The sequence below is a fragment of the Brachycentrus maculatus genome, unplaced genomic scaffold (genome assembly GCF_059751285.1).
Source record: "Brachycentrus maculatus isolate JH-2025_06_01 unplaced genomic scaffold, ASM5975128v1 h1tg000081l, whole genome shotgun sequence".
Lineage (NCBI taxonomy): Eukaryota > Metazoa > Arthropoda > Insecta > Trichoptera > Brachycentridae > Brachycentrus > Brachycentrus maculatus.
The window spans coordinates 2,782,501-2,804,353 of record NW_028280835.1 but is presented as its reverse complement, the minus strand read 5'-3'; the positions used below and the strand labels follow the sequence as shown (position 1 = coordinate 2,804,353).

General features: G+C 29.9%; 1 protein-coding gene across 1 annotated transcript in view; it reads right to left on the bottom strand.

Moving 5' to 3' along the window:
- Positions 1-21,853, bottom strand: part of Ubx (Ultrabithorax) — a 256,724-nt gene that overhangs the window by 167,213 nt on the left and 67,658 nt on the right. The gene's annotated exons all lie outside the window — the stretch shown is intronic.

Below are 21,853 nucleotides of genomic sequence, written 5' to 3'. Positions count from 1 at the left end.
TAATGAATAATGTGACATTGGCATGTCATTAAAATTTTCGTAAATTATAAAAGATCCTAATAAGGAAGCTTATTACAAATTACTGGTTCTAAAGTTTTCATCCTGACACAGTACAAACGAGCGAATGAAGACGCATTCTAGCTCGTAAAGTTCGCGTGACGCAAATTTCCATAATTTAAAATGTAACCAAGCCGCGATTGGGACTAGAGATTTCCATATAAATTTATGAGAATAACACGATGAAAACTCACGTCAAAAAAAGGACGAAAATTTATATCAATCGGAAGCACAGTACGCGCTATTTTAAGCATACTAAATTATTAAATAATAATGCAAAAAATATATTGGAAATAGTTTGAAATAAGTAGGTAAAACGTTATGTTTTATGTAGGTAATAAATAGGTTATATCTAAAAATGAAATGTGGATATATTTTCAATATTATTAATATTTAAAGCATTTGCTTTGTAGTTAGTCATTTTTAATGTTAGTGATATTAGTATATAACCACTCACGTCTCAATGTCTACCGTTTTCGAGACGTACCCGTCTCTTCGTCAGGACAATCACTACCACAGCATGCATATAGTACCTATTGTTTGATGTGGAAATGAGGATATGTTTGTGATACAGTGGTGACAACCACATCCCTCAATCATGTATATCCCGCAAAGTCTGACAAGTGGCATTCAAGATTTGCTCTCCTTGAAACCACTCACTTAGAGCTACCTAGCAACCTCCTAATAAATAAATCAGTGCACAATGCAATGCGATTTCAGAGTAACTAACTATCTTAGAAATATTTTCAATCTAGACGAATTAGGTGGTAGGCGTCTCATGCTTCGATCAGCTGCTTTAACTGGCATGGGTAAAGCGACCTTACCATCTCGCAAACCAGTTTACTAAATTTAAATAGCGTGTCTTCGCTGTTGGGGCCACGGTGGCTTGCTGGAATGCTCATTCGCCAGCAGTTAGAAACGGTGTGAATGAGATAATCCATACAAAAAAGTTGCAATAAGTTCCTTTACAGGAAAAACTAATTGCAAGTCATTACGTATATTACTCGTAATTATTATTTTTAATGACTAAATATTGGTTTGAAATATAACATGAGGTAGTATTTTATGAAAATGGCGCCATTCAAATTGACAAAAATTATTGTATTTATTATTATTATCGTATCGAGACTATTTTTATGATAAACGTAATAGTTTGCAAAAATATATTTGGTTCTACATATTTCCATTTTAAATGTTATGTTTGTGGGCATCTACATAAGTTCATACTTATTTTAAATAATAAAAAAAATATGAATTAATATGATTGGAATGTGTGGTAAGCTCTGTCAAATAGGGGTCTAAGTCTCAGAATTGAAATGAACAGGAAAAAGACGACACGCTGAGAAGGATGAAAAAAAATTATCGCGACATCTCCACCACCCACAACATCTCACACCATATATATTACCAGAATTTAAATGAAAAAAGATGAATACGAACGTGTAGGGAAAATTTTAAGAGACCACACGAACAAGTGGAAAAAATATTTACTTAAAAAATGGTAGATATACAGGAAACCATAAGAATGAGAGATGAGACATACCTAAAATATAAAATTTGTTACTAAAAAATGCGATGTATTTCCTATTTTTCAAAATTGAAAAGAATACCGGAAATTATTTGCTAGTATTACATTTATATGTAAATCCTTTTTTCAAACATTTTTAAAATGAAATTAATAAAAAATGTAAGCGGGTAAAAATTTTTCTCATCTTACAATGAATTTTATAACCCATATGATTCGCTAACACCCAAATTCCCGCGCTTAATATTGTATTTTTATACAATATTTTACCGTATATGTTAATATTTGTAATAAAAAATAAATAATTTTTTTGGTTATTTATTATGAGTACATAAGTTAAATGTATTTTCGCAATGGATTTTTCTCTAAAAACATCTAGAGGAAGACCAAAGAATTCATGGATGCTGCAGAAAGAAAATATGATTCGAAGGCATGGCCTAGGTGACGTTGCCCATGAAAGAAGTTTCTACTAGCTGAGGATGAGGAGAGCTGACCCCAACAGTCTACGGAGACGATAAGTTAGAATGGTGCCATGAAGAAGTAGGATCAGTTTAATGTATTTTTCATTTCTTTTAATTTTAACACCCTACCCAATTAATACAAAACGATTTTTATGTGATTGTAGTTAAATTGAAATTTACCCATCACTCAAAAATAATTATTTTTGAAGTATCTGCATAAACAAGAAATTATATAAATAAACGGTTGACAATTTTCTTGTTAGAATTGTATCGTTAGTAACAAATCACGATGATAAGATCTCTAACGAATTTGAATTCGTTATAAATCATTTGATATTTCTATAGTTCGCTTAGTGGGTACATTGGAATCTTTTAGTTACTTATACTATAAATAGGTAAGAAAAAATCATGCATTTTGAAGAAAACAATTTTAAGAATTCATGAAATAATTTTTAAACACCTTGACATAATCTAAAATCATTTCGACATCTCAACGATCTTAAGGATTTGGACGCACTCTGAATGTTTTTTTTTTTTTATTTTATTGGAAGGAAGAACAACAGTTACAATATATGATACATACAGAATACAAAAAATAAAATCATGAGTACCAATTATAGTTCTTCACAACTATACATAAGAGAGGTCTATATAAAGGAAGAGACATGAGACAAGGATGGGATAAAGAGAAAAGGAGATGGCAGTGATAGGAAAAGAAGAAAAGGAAAGGACAGGGAATAGAATTACTTTTTTAGGTTTATAAGATTTCAAACAATTTAGCTTTAAATTTTGAATGATTGGAGTAGAACATATCAAGGTGGGTACAACATTCATTAAATTTCCCACAACTTCGATAAATAAAGGAATTTTTCGAATAGTTCTTTGTTGGTGCTGGATTATAAAAGGTATGACTATGCCTATTGATTCTAATTAAACAGTGAAAAGGTATCTGCGCAAGAAGATAGGGGCTCTCAGTCATATTATTTATAACTTTATACAAAAAACATAAATCTGATATATTCCTACGTTTACTAAGTGAAGATAATTTATGGAAGGCTAAAGATTCTTCGTAAGAGTTGAATCTTAAATGAAGCTTACCATCCAACATTTTTAGAAATTTATTTTAAATACGATCAAGTTGAGCTATATATATAGCGTACTGAGGGTTCCAAACGACTGAGGCGAATTCTAGGTGACTACGAACATAAGCGTTATATAAAGTTACAAGAGATGATGTATTTTTAAATGGTTTAGTGGTTCGAAAAATAAAACCTAAAAAAGTTGTGTAATCTTTTAAAAACATGGGCAAATCTAGTAGAATGTTCTAGTTGTGAATTAATAAAATTAGGTAAGGTACCTTTATATGGCAATATATCTACTCCTCGTTTAATTGCAGTATTTATCGACCTGTTTGGTTTAAAGACAGCAAACAAACCTTTTTGCACGTTAGAATATCTACTTCATTTTTTTTATTTCAGCAACTTTAACGGAATCAAATTTTGACTCCTTTAATTCCATAATAAAAATAATAAAATTGGATAATTTATAATCAAATACTACCTCAAGGGCGCTACATTCATTTTTTTTGTTAAACAAAATACCTATCCACTTAAATCGAGTATTTTTTTTTTTTACTTTACGCAAAAAATAATTGTTAACTTACACTTTATGCTACCGTGCTTAAAAATTAAGTACTTGCTGTAGCAAATACACATATACTTTTAACTAATAACCGATAAAAATACATTTGACGCTTTTCAATAGACACTTAAATAATCCATTTAAATTGTTACGTACGGTCTCGAAGGTGTTAAACAAATCTCCCAACATTTCAATGGCGTCATTTCGGGTATAACAAAAAATACTGCCGTACAATATTTTACCGGCCTAAGACATTCATCTTACCTTGTCAAGAATACGGAAAAAAACGAAACAGATTCTCGGGTTTAACACAATGAAATATAAGGTGATTGTACATAAGTGGTCCTGTACTTTTATCTCGTTCTAACGCTTAGAAGTAATGCTGGTAATAGGTATCGCCGTCTCTGTCTAGTGCACGCCCAGCCGCCATAACTTATACCTGAGTACAATCAATTCTCGTTAGTAGCCGTAGTGACCTTGGTATTAAATTTAATTTAATTTTAAATATGCAATTTAAATATAAATAGTTACTTTATTCCGTACGCGCGCAGTAAATTGTATTAATGATGTTCGATTTTGCTTAATTAAGCTATAAATTATTTTACACCGTCGAGAATTGATATCTAGTGTAGCGAAGAAATGCAATTTGAAAAGAAATTAATTTAATTTAAAAAAAATTTAAATATTTTTTTTACAACTCCATGACTGCTTTGAAAAATAATTAGATATGTGAAGAAATAACCTCACTCATCATTAAAAAAAACACACAACAAATTGAGCTGATACAAGTAAATGACCTGATAAATGTTTAATTTAATTAGTTTTGAAAATTGAAAAATAATTTGCACCCTATTTTAAAAATAACACATTAAATATTTGTTGATAATTTATGTTGCACCATTTTATTAAAATACCTACTACCTCAAAGGTGCTTGAATATTTACTTATGATATAGTTTAAACAGGATTTCTTCCAAACTTACCAGTAGCAGATTTTTTTTCAGACATTTCACCAGATCACAAATAGGAAGGTACTTCAGCATTTTGATATTTATTTCTAAATTCCTTACCTGTAACAAAAAGAAGAAAAAAATAATTAATCATCACGATTTCAATTTAAAATTTAATTAATTTAAATCTGTTTGATCTGTTTGATTTCCCGCTCAAACTTTGATACCCCCTCCAATTGAGGCTTCAGCGCGCTAATGTTTTGTTTTTATCTAAGCTCTGAACCATTTTCCATTTACGAAAGCTTTGGGCCTCTGCCGCTAGATGCCTCTAGCCGAAAAGTTTTCATTCATAACAAAACAGAGAATCCGACATCTGTTGACCATTTTCAGTATTAAGGGTAAAAGCTCACGGAGACAGGGATATGGCCGTTTATTTAGATAATTCATTTGCTTTAGTATTTTCATATATCGTTACTTATTTTATAAAGCGCCGTAAGAATAATATTAATGTTATTCTAATTTTATTACATTTGCTTGTAAAATAAATAATTTAAAGGTAATTATACGAAATTCAAATAGTTGACTGTAAAATCCGATTATGACAAAAATTTTAAAAATTGCTAAAATTAAAAACAAAGCAGTTGCTTATCCTTAAGTTTAATTTTTAAATATTTTACTTATTTTTTGTTTACATATGTATATAGATATCAACACTGAATAATTTTACCTAATGATTTATGAATTTAAAAAAAAACTCAATTTTTCTTCCGAAAACGGATTACTATTCTTGTTTTTTTGGTAAATAAATAAAAAAACATCTTTGGTAATTATTGGTTTTAATTATGAAGAAGGCGTAGGTATTTTACAAACGTATATATGTATCTTTGGATAAATGTTTTTTTTACAATTTATACACAAATAAGTGGGTACCAAATTACAAAATAAATCTGAAAATTATTTATTTACACTACGTCTACTTATCTTCCGTGGGATTTGAACTGAAACAATTTGCATCCATATTTTTTTACATGGACTAGTAGATATGCTACACTTTTTCAGTAAAAACAAATAAGAGTTAAACAATGTTTTAAAATTGCAATTAATTTATCCGGAATAATCCATATTAATTAATTAGTGTTGAATAAATAGAGTAATTATAAATTAAAATCTACAATTCAGTATGTTCTTAAACATTTATGAATTTAGTATCGTATTTAATTATGCCAAGTCAAATAACTAGTAAGTATGTATGTGGGTGTACTTACAGGCTCATGTAAAAATATCATATCTCATAGTTAAGGATACGACAAAGATTTTTTGAAAGATTTGTTTTGGCAATACACCGTACTACTTGATTAATTACAATAATATTAATATCGAGATCTTATGAATATATATAAAAAGTAAATCATCATATATCTCTGTTTTCCCCTCGTCTGCAGCTAGTACTATTCAGAATAACACTCATAGTATGTAGTGTTATATTGATTGTGATAACAATATAATAAATTTAACATTTTAGCTCTCAAGACAGTGTACCATTATGATAATAAAAATCCATGGTATTCCCTCCCGGAATCGAACCCGGAACTAATTGAATGATAGCCAAATGCTACAACCCCTATACTACCGAGGCAAACAAAAATAATTCATGAAAAAATATCAAAATAAACATTTTGACACATTTCCATCGTAATCCTTCATTTTTCATTTGTTCCCTAAATTGTTGTTCATCACAGAAGTGAAAAATGTATATCTTTAAACAATGCGGTGTAATTTACAACCGTCTCATGGCTCGCAGTAAAAAAGTGTACTTAAACAATTCAGATTGAATCTGTTTACGCTGTCACGAATAGTGTCCTTTTTAAGATAAGTACAATTTGAATGTCCGCACTTTGTACTGCTTTGCATAATCCGGATGTGAGCGAGTGAGAGGCATGAGTTAGAGCGAGAGGTGCCAGATCCAGTTTTTTGAATACATTAATATATTTTGTTGGGGAATTCGGGGCCCGCTTATGATGAATGTTCCATGCAGGGGCCGGGGGGGTCGAGAGGGGGCGATATGACTGGGTGGTCCGCCCTCTCATTAGGACCCCGTTTCGGAAATCATCGGTGATCGCCGAACGCTGACGAAGATTCGCGCTCAAATCGTGACGAAAACTTTTTTGAGTCTCTAAAATCAGCACTAGGATTCAATACCGGATGAGCTTTATCTTGCCATCTAAATATAATTCGAATAAAAAATTTCTCACAGAGAAGGTTATAATTTATGTATTAGCCTCGAAGAACAGCTTTCATTTGAGATTTTGTTTAATTTCATTTTACAGTAAAAAATGCGAGTACCTACATGTATTTTAAATTTAAATATTAAATGTTCAAATCCACAGATGCATAAATAAGTAAATTATAATTACACAATTTTTTTTTTAGTAAAATTAAATAATGGATTTGTTCTAATGAAATAAAAAAAAACACCTATGATACCGCTCCAGACTCGACCGATTGACGACGATTTATTTTATTTATTTATTTTTATATTTTATCTATCATTATCATCATCATACTATTCTATCCGTATCTTTATAAGCGCCCTTGAGGTAGTATTTTAAGAAATTTGTGCTACATAAATTTTCAAAATCATTGTTATTATACGAATTATTGGGGTTACTCCGGACTGGTACATGAAGCATAAAGTTGATAGATAATTTCTTCGCCTGCATAATATTTCACCGCAGTTGCCCACAAACAATTGAGTTCAAATAAAGAGAATGGTATAACGTATCCCGTGTATGTTAAAATATATCGTAATAATTTTAATTAAAAAATCAATCTGTTCAGATCTCCATCGCGGCTATTTGATATTTTCACTTTTGACAGAATATGCAAATTGCAAATGATCACGTCACCGTGTCCGATGTCGTGTCCCATGTGACAGTTAGCATCGAGCTGTCAGTTCGTGTGACAGTTACAGACCACGTGTGCAGCGGCAAGCCATGCGACCACTCACCAATGTTAGATGTGGAGACGACACGAGAATCGTAACGGAATGACCGAGTCCATACAAAAAAATAAATAAACTAGTAAATCGTTTTACCGCAAAACTAAGAAACTTTCAACAAAAGCTCTTTTGAATGTTACGAATTTGAGTAATTTATTTGCTGTTTTTCGTACCAATCAATACTACTTGCTTTTGGAATGTTTTAAGTTAAGGGCTATCGAATTCAAAGTCCAAAATAAATAATGACTTATTTAAAAGAAGTGAGTATTTTGTTGGATTCTATCACTTGAGGGTGATAACGTCTATCAGTTCACAAATAAGGTTGCATATAGCATATTTTCATATAATTTTTTGACATCTCATCAAAGATGAAGTAATATATGGAAGTCTGGGCATTTACGGGGCTGACCACCGTCATAGGCTGGTTTAAGTGATCACTTCACACACGTGTAACATTCACCGATTCTACCCATTATTGACAACCACACTACTCAAATTCTGTGCATTATTAAGCTCTTGATATATTTAAAAATTCGACTTCTAAAGTTGGAAAATAATTACCCATTAGTCACATTTCTACTTACGTATATAATATATTCCACTTCCCATGTGTTTGGTATTTTTTGTCTTATTTTATTGTTTTATTTCATCGTGTATAGATGACGTGGGTGAAGAAGCTCAGTGTGAAAATCAAAACTGCTATGTTTGAATGGAAATAGACGAGGAATAATGTAAAGGAAAATGAAATTTACGAAAGACATCAATGACTAGGGCACTCAAGGTTGTATACCTGCACTCACATATAACATGCGTCCAATTTCAATTTATACATTTGGAAAAGGAAATATTTACCACCATAGACCACCTACAAAACAGACTACATAAAATGTTTCAAAGGACCATATGCATCAAACATACTATATCAATACCCTTTCTGAACAATCGCGGAAAAAAATCTTTTCCCCCTTAATTTAAAAATAAAAAATCGTTACCAAAATATCCCTGTACGGTTCGTCTGCACGATACAACAGATGAATATGCGACGGAAATGATCAAAAACTTGTTTAGGATTTTTATACCGCGAGTGTAGTAACATACTATACATATGCAAGCTTAGTCATGCTGTCAATTTTCAAATGCCAATTCATTTATTTATCTCTTCGCATCGTATTATTTACGAGCGCCCGAATGAGAAACTCGTAAACTATATTCACAAAAAATAAATTTTAATACGAATCTGATGTCTGAAGCTGTATGCGATGTTGTTCTTTGCCTACAGCCTAGACTCTTCAAGAAGTGGGTTATTTTTCAAAAACGTGTTTGACCTATAGGTACCCGTGTTTAATAAAACTTCACAGAGATTCTTATCTTTATTATTGGTATTTTTTTTAAATTGGCCTCGTGTCTACTATCACTCTAAATTAATTCCGTGTAAAAAATCTCAATTAAATTCTTGTCAAACTGTTGATTGATGTGCATTAAATCATAAAGTAAATACGTTAAAGTTACGTAGTGGCCAATTAGATGACAAAAAATTGAAGCGGACGTGCCATATTTTCATTTACGGAACTGTAAATTTTATACAACGCGTTGCAACGTTGACAATTTCAAATTTGACCCACTCATCATAATGTAACATTATTTTTATATTTTTTTAATAACGCATGTAAATGTTCATGGGAATCTGGAAATATTTGTTTAAATAAAAGTGAGTCTTCATTCACAGGGTGAGTATTGCCGACTTCATTCAGATTGTTCTAGATTCGAGTCTACTCTAATATTTTTCTGCTTCTATGTTAAGATGTCCAAATGTAAAATAGCTCCTAAGTGGAGAAATCACTACTACATTTAAGGTGTGTCAAAATTCTTGGTCAAAAATTACAAAGTAATTTTTTTATTACATAAAATGCAGTTCGACCAAGAAATGTCAGTACAAAACATAAATCGATTTTTCGTATTAAAGTCCATAGAAGAGGGTTGTTTTCATTATTTTCCCGAGAAGTTCGCCACTTTGAGTGTATCCCTGAGTCCTGATAAGTCGAGAACGGGTTCGCCTGGATTTATCGCATCCCTGATTTGGCTGGAATAAACCACTCATGCCATGTAATTTTGATTAACGCCACATTCCCGGCGCGCGCTGTCGTCGCTTTCTATGTTCGCAGCGTGTTCTAACGTGGTCGACCTATACCGCCGGCATGGTGCTGCTCGTGCTGCCATCTCCGTCGTACCTTTATCATCTCACGTGCAAAAGAAAGAGACGAGTATGTGATTTTGAAATTATAAATGCGGCAATGCATTGTGGCCTGTATTACTACGGTTTTTAACCCACAACAACAATGCTTGAAGCAAAATTACTGTCTCACCACTGCCTAATAAAATTGGTAGGTATTTATTGTTTTAAAAATAAAAATAAATCTCTGTAACCTATTTTTTTTTCAAATTACCTTTTTTCCAAGGGATCCTGAAATCTAGATACAGCTTATGAAACACCGCTTATCATGTTCCTTCTAAGGTTCCAATTTTATACGTTAATACGGGTGAATTTACTCTTTATGTCTAAAACGATTATGATTTTATATAATGCTTGAGTGAAAAATTCTAGACAAAAACAGTCCCTACAAATAACTGCAATATTCTATGACATACCAAATATACCACTTCACACCACTTTGACACCCTTACTAACCGAAAGTTACCGAACAATCTTATTTCAAAATCTAATACATTTCATGAATTGCAAGGGTGGAAATTCCGAGCAAAATCACTTGTTCACAATTAACAATATCATGAAGCTTAAATAATTACTTAAGTTAGCAAATTATAAAAATATTATTGTTTTAATAATTATGTTAATTTTATAAAATATCACAATATTTTGACACGAGTTTAGATGCATTCCGCATCAATTTTAAATATACAACACCTTTTTCCACATAATATAGTAGAAAGTATAATAAATTTGATAAGTTTAGTAAATAATAATCCTTATAAAAATATGACCGAAAGCTTAATATTCTTTTGTTAAATTCGGTACAATCGTAGTTCTTTCTTTACCAGTTTAACTAGATGTTTTGGAGCATCAGTCTGACCGCTTCTAGCTGCTACGTAATTATATATGGTATCAGTTCTAGGCTGCGGTTTCTGAGATTTCCTCCGGCCTAATTGGTTGACTCTGTGAAAGGAAATGCTAGCCCGTGGACTGGAGTACGAAGCTAAAACACTCCGTAATACTCGCCCATTGTAGTTTTACCTGTACGCACGTTCAGCCACCATCGTGTATCACGAGGCATTTTAAAAACGATTACTGGTCACAACGAATGCTTTTCGATTTTCAACGTTTTTACTTCCAAGAGCGTGATTTTACTCACTATTTATAATCGTGTAATCACAGAAAACAACATCGGATCAAACCTTCGAATGCCAATTTATCATTCAATTTATTGACCTTCTATATGAATTGTACTCAGAATTATAATAGGCTTCCTGTATCACCTCACTATTTATGTTCTTCTGGAAGAATTCTATATATTTCTCGCTTTTTTCTCAATTTCAGTACGTATTTTTTTATTATGCTTATCCTTTTATTTGGTTATCTTCTTTACCTCTTGTATCTACTATTAATTATACTGTAATAATAATTTATAATGGTCTTCTTGTATCACTTCACTCTTTCAGTTTTCCTGGATGAACTCTTTATATTACTCTCCTTTTTCACAATTTCTTTGTTTTTTGCTTAATGCATAAACTATGCATCCATCAGATTCATCTCATTATCTATTTTCCTTCTTTGCGTCTTGTAGGTAGGTACTCAGATTTATACAATAATTTATAATGGTCTTCCTGTATTTCTTCACTGTTCCTGTTATAAGAAAAAAAAATTCCATCTTTCTTTATTTCAGTATTAATTTCGTCACAAGTTGATAAGTTTTAGAGTAAGCTATTGAATCCAGCACTAAAATAAGATTGATTACTCATCAAAACTGTTCTTACTAATTATGTAATCCATCAACTTCAGGGATTCAATTGTTTATTGAAAACGATATTTATTACGAAAAAGAAATAAAAAGTTGTCATAGCTTTGTAGACACCTAAATGTTTGACAACACGTTTATACGTAGAAAAAATAATTTAAATAAATATTCACTTAAAAATTCGTAAATTTCGTCCGCCATTTCCTTTTCCATTAACATCAAATTTTGACAAATCATGATAAGTCTGTAATTTGGATTTCTTACAAAAAATAGCCCAATTATGATTTCACTATACGAGGGTTCCGTTAAAACTCCATGTAAAAATATTTTAAGTGAATTAGGACCTTATTATTTGCCTCTCACAATCTTTATAGATCATCTAACAATTACGTATAGTTTACCGTGAGCATGCACAAATCCATTTTCACCAATAATTTTATGCATGTTAATTGAATTTTAAAGAAACCGGCGTAATTTGGACGGTAAGAATAAATTATCATCATCGATTTCCATGCTTTGTGATTCGTACTCAGTGTATGGCGGCGGAAGCCAATTATTTTGAAAACAACCGTAAAAACTAATTATATAGTTACACCTACGTGCTATTATATTTTTGAAATACATATGCTGTGCGTGGATGTATCTAAAATGTAGGGAGACAATGATTTATTATTAATCTCCGAAAAGAAATTCATCATAAATGCGTCGATTAGCTACGCACTTTTGTTCATGCGTGAATTTTAGTACAGAATGTGAATACATAAACATATATATATATATATATATATATATATATATATATATATATATATATATATATATATATATATATATATATATATATATATATATATATATATATATATATATATATATATATATATATATATATATATATATATATATATATATATATATTTATATATATATACATATATATATATATATACATATATATATATATATATATATATATATATATATATATATATATATATATATATATATATATATAAATATATATATATATATATATATATATATATATATATATATATATATATATATATATATATATATATATATATATATATATATATATATATATTTATATATATATACATATATATATATATATACATATATATATATATATACATATATATATATATATATATATATATATATATATATATATATATATATATATATATATATATATATATATATATATAAATATATATATATATATATATATATATATATATATATATATATATATATATATATATATATATAAATATATATATATATATATATATATATATATATATATATATATATATATATATATTTATATATATATATATATATATATATATATATATATATATATATATATATATATATATATATATATATATATATATATATATATATATATATATATATATAAATGTACGTTGATGAGTTAATAAACCACCTAATTATTATTAAAAACATAAAATGAGATTGAAGGTCTGTAAAAGTATTTTGTGCATCTTTCTAGTGTTGCATTTTTGTCAGATATATGATGGTGTTTATCTTAAAGATCTCTACATTACATTTAATTCTTTATATGCTACATGTTGACAAGAGAACCATTAAAGTCGTGAAATATCAAAAATAAAATTAAATGAATTTCATGACTTCAATATTTCATATTTCATAGCATTTTTTTCTAGCCCTTTCTACCTATGTCCTTTATCAACTGTTGGGGAAGACTAAGATATTTATTTTACTTAGCACTTTTTTACAACAAAATATTAAAATCATGGATCATAACAATTGGTTGCATATTACCAATTGAATAAATGAATTTCACAACGATAATTGTTTTCGAATGAATAAAAATGTTAATTTTAACATTGATAATTTGAAAGTAAAGCAATCTCCGGTAGTGAATGATATTATAAAATGAATATACAAAACGACTTTCTGACCACACGTTTAAATTTGTCGAATACACACACGTCTGCAAAACGATATTATTAATAAATAACTCCGAATCAATCTGGGCATATAACATGCAGGTATTTATGTACCTTTATATGTACCTACTTATTTCGTAGATGATGATCAAGAAGGTTTCCTGTTCCTTCCTACATAATCAAAGGTAGGTACCGTATACATTTTTAATCTCACTTCTAAATGTACCAAGTATATAAAGTGTTTTTTTTTTTAAACTTCGAACGTTCCGAAGTTCGCGTAATTATTTAAATATTTCAGTGTTTCCTAAACATGGCGGCGCGGTGTGTAATTACACCTAATTACGAGATTTCTCAACAGCTAAAGGAGTCAACCAAGAAAACAGCCGCAGCTATGTTCGGTCTGATTATTAAAATTACATACGAAAGCCCTCGCAATTACGTTAACGAACGAACTGTAGTAAAAAATTCTCAGTTATGTATATATTATAATTGCGTCCGTAATTTACGATGCTCGTAATTGTTCGCCCTATATCGGTATTCTAATGCCGAACGTTGCCGTCTAATTCAATAAAAGCGTTCGCAAAGGCAGTTCTTCAATGTCAAGTTATTGTGTAGAGAATAAATTGATGCAACAATTCACACACATACAAATTCGTACAACAATGCGTCTGTATGAGTCAAAGTCTACAGACGTTAATAAAAATAGTGCCCGGTATTTAGACGGGAGTTAATTTATCACACACCAGGCAAACAAATTCAAGACACTTGATCAAAAATTAAAAAGATTTCCTAACGCAATTCAATTATCTCATGTAGTTTTAAATACTTTCTTACTATAGGATCTCTCGTTGCTATTGTGGATAATCCGGGCTTTGAATTTGAGTTCCAAATAATAATTATTGCTTCGGAAGAAAATTGGTAATTAAACTAAATACAATGTTTTTATCTTTTGATTAATCTTCTAAGATTGCTTTAAAATATACAATACTCGTATTTCATATAAGATGCCCTGATTTGTATGGTTTCTAAAAAATTCCTTGGAGTGTGAAAAAATGCATATTTCTATTATTTTCATGAATAACGTACAATGCTTGATTACGACGATTATGCATATACCTACTCGTACCTACTGCAGAAAAATAATTTCAATTTCATTTTGAAGTATTTATTCTCTAGCACTCAGAATTAAATTTGAGAAGTTTTCGATATGAAGTAGAAGCATGTCCTTTATATTTTTGATGATTGTTGTAAGTACCCTGAAATATCAATGTACCTACACATTGATTTTACCAAGATATGATAAATCAGGAAGTTTTCAACCATTTCTAGTCACTGCAATTTTTTTTGGAAAACGACGATATAGAAATAAATAATGTTAATAATCTTCTTTTTCAAACCGTCATCCGCACCCGATGATACATAGGGCACTGCATCATATAAACGCAGTGTTATCTTGATCGTTTACAGATAAAGGTAAGGTGATCAGCCTTCCGCTTCAGGTACCAGTCCAGGGTAATATTAAATAAATATTAAAGTGATAAAAATTCGAATAGTGGTATTTACTAAACATTCATGAAAAATGAAAAAAAAATCACTTATATTTAATAGTTAATAAAAGCTCCCTTTAAAAACCATTATTCATAAAGCAATTTCAGTGTACTTTCTTACATTATTTTAAATGGGTGAAATTACTGCGTAAGTCATCCATGGCGCATTATAAAATTGACTATTATTACGGATATCTAACAAGGCATGTATTTTATTACAATTTCATGGATTCCGATAGTATCTTTGATCAAAAAATGTTAATTAAGTTAACTTAATATTTTTTTAATTAAACAAGTTAAGTACCGCGATAATCTCACGTGTCCTAAAACTGTCCGGGTCGTAAATAATATGTCCTTTGACATTTTACCTGTTTTCCCGCTCAAACTCGGGGTCGGGTTCCTTGTGTGTCGTAGGCGCCATTATAATCGGGTTTATTAAAAGAGCAAAATGTAAAATGTACCGCCACACTGGCCCGCCATGTTGTAACGCCGGGCCGGCTGTCATTCCCGCGTTGTGATTATGATAAACGTTCATGGCGATAAATTAAAATGAAAAAGTTTCGCCTTGCAGCGCTGTTCGTGTGAGCTCGTGGGTTTCCGCCGTCGCTCGGCAATCAAACTAGGGCTCGAGCAATTAAAAGAGGAATTAAATGGTATGCCAGGCAAATGATCATTTCGAAATTAAAAGCCACAGTAAGAGTTTCTAACGAAAGTTAAGTTTTTCAATAAAATTCAATAAATATTCGCTTCATTTAGAGTTTTATGTTTTTAATTTATTTTCACATTTCTAAAAATGTAAATGGAAGATGTCTTATCGTACAAACGTCCTTACTAGCGCAATCGTGAGTAATCATCTATTTTTTTTAATTATTTTAAATTTAATATTTTTTTCTAGAAACATTATGTGTATGTAAGGGATCTATTCAATGATTGAAAAATCACAATACCACAACTACTGTATATGCAATATATAGTTGTGGTATTTTAATTTTTTCTTACCATGATAAACATATAATTAATTATCAGGGAGAAATGTGCTCTTCCGCATAGATGTATCATATTTTGTACAAATCAACAATATCAGTTTCACTAATATTAAAAGTTACTAATATTAAGTGTGCAAATATTGATTACGATGTGCTTAAAAACCTAGCATCAATTTATTGTAAAAACATCAATTTATCGTAAAATATTTAGGCACAGTTTAATCTATTGTCCATCAAAGTATTATTTTACGAAAATAACGATATTCAAATTATCAAAAAAAATCTCAATTATGTATTGATTACAGTTATTTAACTTTGACGAGACCCTTTATTTTAAAAAAAATCTAAATTTACTTTATACCAACTGAATTATTTTGTAATATTTTTTTTTCAATATTAAGTGTATAGGAATTAAGGTATAAAAGAAAGGTATAAAAGTTTTGGGATGTTTTAAGTTCATCAAATGCCAGCATATTTTTTTCGTAGGGCGATTTACACTATCATTATGTTTAAATGAAAGAATTTATCATTGTATTAAGGATAAAAAACACGCGGGGAAAAATAAGATATTTTAACTTTCTTATCGAGTAGGAAGAATAGTTTGAGAATCCGCGGATTACCCAACAGAACTATGACATGTCTCCTGACAAAAAGGGACATTAAACATTACTTAATGCGACACATTAAATTTATCTGTCCCTCTCTAATCTCTGGTTAAATTGATGTAAAAAAGAGATAACAAACGTATAATCGGATATCGTCAAATAATGATCGTAGTCAAAGGTAAACTTTGTGCAACTAATTCGACAAAGAAACTTTCAAACGGTTATTGGCTATTAGCAATAGTCGGTAACGTGTTGAGAAATTATGATTGAATATTTCTTATTTGGAACCGTGAATCATTAATTGAAAACGATATCCAATAATACTATCGAGATTGAAAATGATTGAAATACATCTACTCACTGCCATAATAGAGATAATTCAAAAGAATATTCAGTTATAGGCTTAGTTAGATTATCTCATTATTCCAAATGAAGACTTTGAATAAATTTATTTCTGCCAAAAAATTAATGCCTTAATGCTTTTTACTTTTACAGAAATAATTATTAGATTTTCAAAAAAATAATTATCTGTTTAACATAATTTATTTGCGCTATTTAAATGATATTTTAATGAATGTATATTTTAATTATAAGGGTACCTACATACATATGAGTGAAAATTTTCATGGTAAAGTAAAATAAGATTGTATGTATTGATTCCATAGATTATGAATTTCCTGATTTTTATATTTGAAGGGAGATTGTAAAAAAAGTTTTGTTAATTAAATTAAATGAAACATGGGTTTTGAAGATAGCCTTTCAGTTTAATGCATGAAGAATTTCACTTAGGAATCTTCATAAAACATTTTTCCTCGTTATTTAACGCGTGTGAGCTCCTTCCACTACGATAATTATTCTAACATTACGACTTCATGTTGGTCATTAATCTTATTTTAGGCATTTTCTACATCCGAATTAATTTTTATTGCGTGTTTGCTTAGCATTAAAAATTCGGAATTAATTTCGTCATATATAATTATTACCTCCAGACACCTGAAAACTATTATAGCTTTAACAACACCGAATGAAAAAAGTTTTACCGCTTCATGAAAAAAAATCCTATTTTTTTCTCCAACGTTACTATGGAAAATTTTATATTAGAACTGGCACATTTTTAAGGGTGATTTTTTTTTCGATTTTACGCGTGTGGATAAAAAAGACAATACATTAATATGATTCATAGACTTTATTGCATTTAAGGAACTCTTAATAATACTTTAATAAAAGTCAATGTTATATATACCACTTATTAGATAACTACATATGTCAAGGCATCGCAGATGAGTATTAAAATATTGATATGAATATCATAAATATTGTTGGTATAAATAAAATAAAATGAAACATTAATAAAATCAAGGCCAAGGAAAGAATAAATGTCAAAATATATCGGTAGAAAATAAACTGCCTTTTGAACAGGAAAGGGGGTAAATGGTGTTATTAGTTGGCTGTTTTGTGACATTTCCTATTTCGTATGCAAAAGTTTCACTGCTTTTATAACGAAAGGGCTAAGCCGCGCCATCACCCTCGTGTGTCAACGACCTTTAAAAGGGAGAGTGAGCGGGGCTTTATGTATCACCTATATTTTAAATTTTACAAGGAAATACGAGAAATTTCGCTGCTAGCGAAAATTGAAAAACAGTTGACTCATTTTGACTCATTTATAATCCATAATATGCAATTAGTAGAATATTAAAGGAATTACCTATTTATAATAAAATAAGTTTTTCGCAGTAAAATATTAAAGTACATCTGAATATATGTTTACATCGTAATATATGTAGGTATGTACATACGAGTAGGTACAATACATTTTGAGAATGTGTATTTTTTCTGGATAAAAGAATTTCATTAATTGATTCGGCGGTCACTTTATGGTATAAATAACGATAATAAATTTGAATAATTTACATAGAGCCATTTTCGTAAAAAAAAAATTAAGGGCGCTTGATATCATAATACCGTGTTTGAAAATGACGCGAAATGCATCCTAACAAGTGTCACAATAGATTTTTAGAGATAGTGGTATTTACTAAATAAAACTTAAATTAAAAATGGATAAGTGATGTTTGGATAATTTTGCCTTTACTACTAAACGTCTTTTTCCATCGAATATTACATTATAAGTTAGCAATGAAAAAAATTGTTTTCCAGAATATGTAAATTATGTTTCTTTTCTACACTACTTTAAGAATTAATATTTTTTGTGTTATATTTGATAAGAGCATTCTACAAAATTCGTACAAGTTGCTCACCATTCTGCATCCAGGATGCTGTTTGTTCCCCATGTCACCCTCCGAATCCTTCCGACAAAATTTGATGTCTGTTTAATGTCATATTAAAAGTGACCCAGTAACACAGACCTGTCCACAGTCCTCGATTAAAATTATATATAGCTACATCCCGGGTAATAAGTGCCACCAGTTATGGGAAGGTACAAGGCTCCCCAATATAAGAAGATTATCTCATTTCTACATGGAATGCTCATGGCCGCTCGACACGCACTTCCCTCGTGCAGAGGAACATTTACAATAATTTGTGGGACCGTTCAGTGCGCAGAGAATATCCAAAGCTCATCCACCTACTGAAAAGGTACCGTATATCAAGAAATTATCAACATTTCACCATTAAATTAAAAGCGATGTTTTGATAAACGCAACTCATTGTTGTTGAGATGGTTTATTTATATATTTAAAGGTAAAAATAAAATCGAAAATGTTAGATTGTCTTCAAAATGTATATTCACTAACTTTGATAAAATGTTATCTACGCGGTTATCATTGAACAAGTTGGAATCATATTTCATGTTTTTAAATGAATTAATTTATAAGAAATCAAAAGTATGTTAATTCGAAGTGACAACGTAAATTAACTTAATTATGGACCTTTGATTAATTACCTTAAAGCGTATTCTCAATATTGTTAATATTTAAAGCATTTACTTTGTGATTAGTCATTTTTACTGTTATATTTTTTCACAAAAATGTTAGTAATATTAGTATAAAACCACTCACCGAGATTTTTATATCTGTCAAGACAATTACTACGAAAGACAATCACACGAAGTGACGGGTACGTCTCGAAACCGGTAGACATAAAAATCTCGGTGAGTGGTATATACTAACTATTATAACATTTTTTATATTACTAACATTTTTGTAAGAAAATATAAAAGTACCTTAAAACATTCCTACCTCAATTAATAAATGCAATGGAATCGGGATTATCTCGTTATTCACATCATCCTTTCCTTGGTTCATCTGTCTCTCTCTCTTAACTCCTTACCTGATCCTACTCCCTTAGCCTTACTTATTTTCATTCATTTATCGGTTCATAAGTAGATGTACAATGAAATGTTATAATTATTTCATTATTCGTCCTCTGCAACTTTTTGTAACACGTGTTTTTTAGCGTTTTCACTTATGTAAAAGGACCCTACCTAATTATTTCATATAGTTGTATAAGGTAGGTAGGTACAAACTTTGACCATTATAACTAGTAATATATTTCGTAGTACTTTGTTTGTTGGAAAGTATTTTTCAACCATAAGCACGCCAGTGCACATTTTTTCTTCTCAAAGAAATTAATTAATAAGAAAATAATCATCTCATCTTAAAATTTCCGCAAAATCGATTACATAAATATAATATAAGCGAATTGAAACCAAAAAAAATAGCACATCAATTAAACCATATATTTAAAAAAATGCATTACACAATTTGGTTTTTAAAAGCAGAGCATTGAAATTAATAATGAAGTTGTTGCGATGTTCAAAAGAAGCCGAGTTGATGATATATGCGATTTTAAGCGACATATTATGCTAATTTGAATCTACATACGTTACATTGCTAAGTTTTGAGTAGACGACATGGTAAATTATAACGATGGAGTTAAAAATCATCAGAGCTACTTCATAACTGATATTTCTCCCCGATTATTTTAATAAATTAACGCAGTTTATAAAACAATAGACTGGGTTAAGTGCAATATTTGAACACACAGTAATATGTAATAAATACGGAAAACAAGCGATTCGAGCTTTTCGCATGCAGTTTGTAATAAAAGGCGTTAATACCACCATAAATTAGAACCAAATCTTACCTTGTCATCTTTTCAGTAAGGTGAATTATAAGTGTTTGCATTCCGGAATCCGCTCGAATTTGTATAACATTTGATCAACATTTTACATTTCAGTTGAACTATTGAAAACGAACGAATATTTATGTGTAGCATAGATTAACGCTAATAAAAATTAAATTTGTTTATTTCTTATTCATACATAGTATTTTTAAGCTTAATACTGTTTTTTTTCAGAATACGAAATTAATTGGTAAAATCAGGATAAATACTAATGCTAAAATTAACGAAATCAGTTCAGTGCTAATTTAAGACTAAAAAGTTATATGAGTGAAGTGTCAATGGATGCAATTTAAAAAAAAAACTTTTGTAAGGTGTTATTTTAAATTGTAACTTAGATTATTTACTATTATATGAATTATACCTACATAATGCTAATCCATTCTCCAGCATCTTTTAGTAAATTAATACATTCTAAATTATCTTACAAAAATAATTATTTTATCTTTTATTCCTCGTTGAGTTGATTTAAGCTCAGTGGGTGATTTCTGGAACGTACTCGGAGGTTTTCTTTCCCATACGTAATGCAGTACCAACAATTTTCAGCAAAGTTAGTACGTACCATCCCACCGGTAAATGTAGAATAATTTGGTAACTTATGAATAATGTATGGTGTAAGGCTAAAAATAAATAAAAATGACGCGTTGAAACAATACACGAAACGAAAATATGGACACTTTGAATAATAGGTAGAGTTGTTCCTTTCTTTCAAAAGTATATTTCGTGTACAAGTTCTTCTCTACGTTTGTACCAACTTTAGAAATGTGGGCGGTTTCGGTAGGCTACATTACTCATGAAAATATTCCTTCATGTTAATCTGACAAAACAATTTGGTCAACGAAATTCGGTTTCGAAAATTACTAAGCAAGTAGGTTGACACCAAATCAACGCAATCGAAATTTGGTTTCAAACCAATTTTACTATTTCAAAATTACTCCATGATTTGAGCATATCGTGATTCTAAAGACAGAAAGGTTGATACATGCAATACTACTGCTCACTGTGT